Source organism: Stomoxys calcitrans, chromosome 1 (genome assembly GCF_963082655.1).
Source record: "Stomoxys calcitrans chromosome 1, idStoCalc2.1, whole genome shotgun sequence".
NCBI lineage: Eukaryota > Metazoa > Arthropoda > Insecta > Diptera > Muscidae > Stomoxys > Stomoxys calcitrans.
The window spans coordinates 134,731,385-134,738,541 of NC_081552.1; positions in this window are offsets into that span (position 1 = coordinate 134,731,385).

Genomic DNA, 7,157 nt, shown 5'->3' on the forward strand with positions numbered 1-7,157 from the left:
GTGACTTGTGCGGATGGAATTTGTAATTTTCGTTTTTCTCGGAAACGACTTAAGCGATTTGCAATCGGATTGATTCATTTGAAAGCCAATAATAATATCGACAATTCCATACCTGTTTTGTCTACCTGCCACACACAGTTTCCGAGATACAGAATAATTTTATGTTGGGTCATTCTGGAAGTAATTTGTGCGGATGGAATATGCAATTTTCGTTTTTCCCGGAAACGACTTAACCGATTCGCAATCAGATTGATTCGTTTGAAAGCCAATAATAGTATCTACAATTCCATACTGGTTATGTCTACCTAGCACTCACAGTTTCCGAGATACAGAATAATTTTATGTTGGTTCATTCTGGAAGTAACTTGTGCAGATGGAATATGTAATTTTCGTTTTTCTCGGAAACGACTTAGGCGATTTGCAATCGGATTGATTCATTTGAAAGCCAATAATAATATCGACAATTCCATACTGGTTATGTCTATTATTTTTAGGTTGGGTCATTCTGGAAGTGACTTGTGCGGATGGAATATGTAATTTTCGTTTTTCTCGGAAACGACTTAAGCGATTTGCAATCGGATTGATTCATTTGAAAGCCAATAATAATATCTACAATTCCATACTGGTATTATCTACCTAGCACTCACAGTTTCCGAGATATAGAATAATTTTTTGTTGGGTCATTCTGGAAGTGACTTGTGCGGATGGAATATGTAATTTTCGTTTTTCCCTGAATAGACTTAACCGATTCGCAATCAGATTGATTCGTTTGAAAGCCAATAATAGTATCTACAATTTCATACTTGTTTTGTCTACCTAACAATCACAGTTTCCGAGATATAGAATAATTTTTTGTTGGGCCATTCTGGAAGTGACTTTTGCGGATGGAATATGTAATTTTCGTTTTTCTCGGAAACGACTTAAGCGATTTGCAATCGGATTGATTCATTTGAAAGCCAATAATAATATCTACAATTCCATACTGGTATTGTCTACCTAGCACTCACAGTTTCCGAGATATAGAATAATTTTATGTTGGTTCATTCTGGAAGTGACTTGTGCGGATGGAATATGTAATTTTCGTTTTTCCCGGAAACGACTTAAGCGATTTGCAATCGGATTGATTCATTTGAAAGCCAATAATAATATCGACAATTCCATACTGGTTATGTCTATTATTTTTAGGTTGGGTCATTCTGGGAGTGACTTGTGTGGATGGAATATGTAATTTTCGTTTTTCTCGGAAACGACTTAAGCGATTTGCAATCGGATTGATTCATTTGGAAGCCAATAATAATATCTACAATGGAAGTGACTTGTGCGGAGGGAATATGTAATTTTCGTTTTTCTCGGAAACGACTAAATCGATTTGCAATCGGATTGATTCATTTGAAAGCCAATAATAATATCTACAATTCCATACTGGTATTGTCTACCTAGCACTCACAGTTTCCGAGTTATAGAATAATTTTATGTTGGTTCATTCTGGAAGTGACTTGTGCGGATGGAATATGTAATTTTCGTTTTTCTCGGAAACGACTTAAGCGATTTGCAATCGGATTGATTCATTTGAAAGCCAATAATAATATCTACAATTCCATACTGTTTCTTTCTACCTAGCACTTACCGTTTCCGAGATATAGATTATTTTTAGGTTGGGTCATTCTGGAAGTGACCTGTGCGGATGGAATATGTAATTTTCGTTTTTCTCGGAAACGACTTAAGCGATTTGCAATCGGATTGATTCATTCGAAAGCCAATAATAATATCTACAATTCCATACTGGCATTGTCTACCTAGCACTCACAGTTTCCGAGATATAGAATAATTTTATGTTGGTTCATTCTGGAAGTGACTTGTGCGGATGGAATATATAATTTTCGTTTTTCTCGGAAACGACTTAACCGATTCGCAATCAGATTGATTCGTTTGAAAGCCAATAATAGTATCTAAAATTCCATACTTGTTTTGTCTACCTAGCACTCACAGTTTCCGAGATACAGAATAATTTTTTGTTAGGCCATTCTGGAAGTGACTTTTGCGGATGGAATATGTAATTTTCGTTTTTCTCGGAAACGACTTAAATGATTTGCAATCGGATTGATTCATTTGCAAGCCAATAATAATATCTACAATTCCATACTGGTTTTGTCTACCTAGCACTCACAGTTTCCGAGATACAGAATAATTTTTTGTTGGGCCATTCTGGAAGTGACTTTTGCGGATGGAATATGTAATTTTCGTTTTTCTCGGAAACGACTTAGGCGATTTGCAATCGGATTGGTTCATTTGAAAGCCAATAATAATATCTACAATTCCATACTGGTATTGTCTACCTAGCACTCACAGTTTCCGAGATATAGAATAATTTTATGTTGGTTCATTCTGGAAGTGACTTGTGCGGATGGAATATGTAATTTTCGTTTTTCTCGGAAACGACTTAAGCGATTTGCAATCGGATTGATTCATTTGAAAGCCAATAATAATATCCACAATTCCATACCTGTTTTGTCTACCTGCCACACACAGTTTCCGAGATACAGAATAATTTTATGTTGGGTCATTCTGAAAGTTATTTGTGCGGATGGAATATGCAATTTTCGTTTTTCCCGGAAACGACTTAACCGATTCGCAATCAGATTGATTCGTTTGAAAGCCAATAATAGTATCTACAATTCCATACTTGTTTTGTCTACCTAACACTCACAGTTTCCGAGATACAGAATAATTTTATGTTGGTTCATTCTGGAAGTGACTTGTGCGGATGGAATTTGTAATTTTCGTTTTTCTCGGAAACGACTTAAGCGATTTGCAATCGGATTGATTCATTTGAAAGCCAATAATAATATCGACAATTCCATACCTGTTTTGTCTACCTGCCACACACAGTTTCCGAGATACAGAATAATTTTATGTTGGGTCATTCTGGAAGTAATTTGTGCGGATGGAATATGCAATTTTCGTTTTTCCCGGAAACGACTTAACCGATTCGCAATCAGATTGATTCGTTTGAAAGCCAATAATAGTATCTACAATTCCATACTGGTTATGTCTACCTAGCACTCACAGTTTCCGAGATACAGAATAATTTTATGTTGGTTCATTCTGGAAGTAACTTGTGCAGATGGAATATGTAATTTTCGTTTTTCTCGGAAACGACTTAGGCGATTTGCAATCGGATTGATTCATTTGAAAGCCAATAATAATATCGACAATTCCATACTGGTTATGTCTATTATTTTTAGGTTGGGTCATTCTGGAAGTGACTTGTGCGGATGGAATATGTAATTTTCGTTTTTCTCGGAAACGACTTAAGCGATTTGCAATCGGATTGATTCATTTGAAAGCCAATAATAATATCTACAATTCCATACTGGTATTATCTACCTAGCACTCACAGTTTCCGAGATATAGAATAATTTTTTGTTGGGTCATTCTGGAAGTGACTTGTGCGGATGGAATATGTAATTTTCGTTTTTCCCTGAAACGACGTAACCGATTCGCAATCAGATTGATTCGTTTGAAAGCCAATAATAGTATCTACAATTCCATACTTGTTTTGTCTACCTAACAATCACAGTTTCCGAGATATAGAATAATTTTTTGTTGGGCCATTCTGGAAGTGACTTTTGCGGATGGAATATGTAATTTTCGTTTTTCTCGGAAACGACTTAAGCGATTTGCAATCGGATTGATTCATTTGAAAGCCAATAATAATATATACAATTCCATACTGGTATTGTCTACCTAGCACTCACAGTTTCCGAGATATAGAATAATTTTATGTTGGTTCATTCTGGAAGTGACTTGTGCGGATGGAATATGTAATTTTCGTTTTTCCCGGAAACGACTTAAGCGATTTGCAATCGGATTGATTCATTTGAAAGCCAATAATAATATCGACAATTCCATACTGGTTATGTCTATTATTTTTAGGTTGGGTCATTCTGGGAGTGACTTGTGTGGATGGAATATGTAATTTTCGTTTTTCTCGGAAACGACTTAAGCGATTTGCAATCGGATTGATTCATTTGGAAGCCAATAATAATATCTACAATGGAAGTGACTTGTGCGGAGCGAATATGTAATTTTCGTTTTTCTCGGAAACGACTAAATCGATTTGCAATCGGATTGATTCATTTGAAAGCCAATAATAATATCTACAATTCCATACTGGTATTGTCTACCTAGCACTCACAGTTTCCGAGTTATAGAATAATTTTATGTTGGTTCATTCTGGAAGTGACTTGTGCGGATGGAATATGTAATTTTCGTTTTTCTCGGAAACGACTTAAGCGATTTGCAATCGGATTGATTCATTTGAAAGCCAATAATAATATCTACAATTCCATACTGGTTCTTTCTACCTAGCACTTACCGTTTCCGAGATATAGATTATTTTTAGGTTGGGTCATTCTGGAAGTGACTTGTGCGGATGGAATATGTAATTTTCGCTTTTCTCGGAAACGACTAAAGCGATTTGCAATCGGATTGATTCATTTGAAAGCCAATAATAATATCTACAATTCCATACTGGTATTGTCTACCTAGCACTCACAGTTTCCGATATATAGAATAATTTTATGTTGGTTCATTCTGGAAGTGACTTGTGCGGATGGAATATGTAATTTTCGTTTTTCTCGGAAACGACTTAAGCGATTTGCAATCGGATTGATTCATTTGAAAGCCAATAATAATATCGACAATTCCATACTGGTTATGTCTATTATTTTTAGGTTGGGTCATTCTGGAAGTGACTTGTGCGGATGGAATATGTAATTTTCGTTTTTCTCGGAAACGACTTAAGCGATTTGCAATCGGATTGATTCATTTGAAAGCCAATAATAATATCTACAATTCCATACTGGTATTGTCTACCTAGCACTCACAGTTTCCGAGATATAGAATAATTTTATGTTGGTTCATTCTGGAAGTGACTTGTGCGGATGGAATATGTAATTTTCGTTTTTCTCGGAAACGAGTTAAGCGATATGCAATCGGATTAATTCATTTGAAAGCCAATAATAATATCGACAATTCCATACTGGCTATGTCTACCTAGCACTCACAGTTTCCGAGATACAGAATAATTTTATTTTGGTTCATTCTGGAAGTAACTTGTGCAGATGGAATATGTAATTTTCGTTTTTCTCGGAAACGACTTAGGCGATTTGCAATCGGATTGATTCATTTGAAAGCCAATAATAATATCTACAATTCCATACTGGTTTTGTCTACTCACAGTTTCCGAGATATAGGATAATTTTATGTTGGTTCATTCTTGATGTGACTTGTGTGGATGGAATATGTAATTTTCGTGTTTCTCGGAAACGACTTAACCGATTCGCAATCGGATTGATTCGTTTGCAAACCAATAATAATATCTATAATTCCATACCTGTTTTGTCTACCTGCCACACACAGTTTCCGAGATACAGAATAATTTTATGTTGGGTCATTCTGGAAGTGACTTGTGCGGATGGAATATGTAATTTTCGTTTTTCTCGGAAACGACTTAAGCGATTTGCAATCGGATTGATTCATTTGAAAGCCAATAATAATATCGACAATTCCATACTGGTTATGTCTATTATTTTTAGGTTGGGTCATTCTGGAAGTGACTTGTGCGGATGGAATATGTAATTTTCGTTTTTCTCGGAAACGACTTAAGCGATTTGCAATCGGATGTGACTTGTGCGGATGGAATATGTAATTTTCGTTTTTCTCGGAAACGACTTAAGCGATTTGCAATCGGATTGATTCATTTGAAAGCCAATAATAATATCTACAATTCCATACTGGTTCTTTCTACCTAGCACTTACCGTTTCCGAGATATAGATTATTTTTAGGTTGGGTCATTCTGGAAGTGACTTGTGCGGATGGAATATGTAATTTTCGCTTTTCTCGGAAACGACTAAAGCGATTTGCAATCGGATTGATTCATTTGAAAGCCAATAATAATATCTACAATTCCATACTGGTATTGTCTACCTAGCACTCACAGTTTCCGATATATAGAATAATTTTATGTTGGTTCATTCTGGAAGTGACTTGTGCGGATGGAATATGTAATTTTCGTTTTTCTCGGAAACGACTTAAGCGATTTGCAATCGGATTGATTCATTTGAAAGCCAATAATAATATCGACAATTCCATACTGGTTATGTCTATTATTTTTAGGTTGGGTCATTCTGGAAGTGACTTGTGCGGATGGAATATGTAATTTTCGTTTTTCTCGGAAACGACTTAAGCGATTTGCAATCGGATTGATTCATTTGAAAGCCAATAATAATATCTACAATTCCATACTGGTATTGTCTACCTAGCACTCACAGTTTCCGAGATATAGAATAATTTTATGTTGGTTCATTCTGGAAGTGACTTGTGCGGATGGAATATGTAATTTTCGTTTTTCTCGGAAACGAGTTAAGCGATATGCAATCGGATTAATTCATTTGAAAGCCAATAATAATATCGACAATTCCATACTGGCTATGTCTACCTAGCACTCACAGTTTCCGAGATACAGAATAATTTTATTTTGGTTCATTCTGGAAGTAACTTGTGCAGATGGAATATGTAATTTTCGTTTTTCTCGGAAACGACTTAGGCGATTTGCAATCGGATTGATTCATTTGAAAGCCAATAATAATATCTACAATTCCATACTGGTTTTGTCTACCTACCACTCACAGTTTCCGAGATATAGGATAATTTTATGTTGGTTCATTCTTGATGTGACTTGTGTGGATGGAATATGTAATTTTCGTGTTTCTCGGAAACGACTTAACAGATTCGCAATCGGATTGATTCGTTTGCAAACCAATAATAACATCTATAATTCCATACCTGTTTTGTCTACCTGCCACACACAGTTTCCGAGATACAGAATAATTTTATGTTGGGTCATTCTGGAAGTGACTTGTGCGGATGGAATATGTAATTTTCGTTTTTCTCGGAAACGACTTAAGCGATTTGCAATCGGATTGATTCATTTGAAAGCCAATAATAATATCTACAATTCCATACTGGTATTGTCTACCTAGCACTCACAGTTTCCGAGATATAGAATAATTTTATGTTGGTTCATTCTGGAAGTGACTTGTGCGGATGGAATATGTAATTTTCGTTTTTCTCGGAAACGACTTAAGCGATT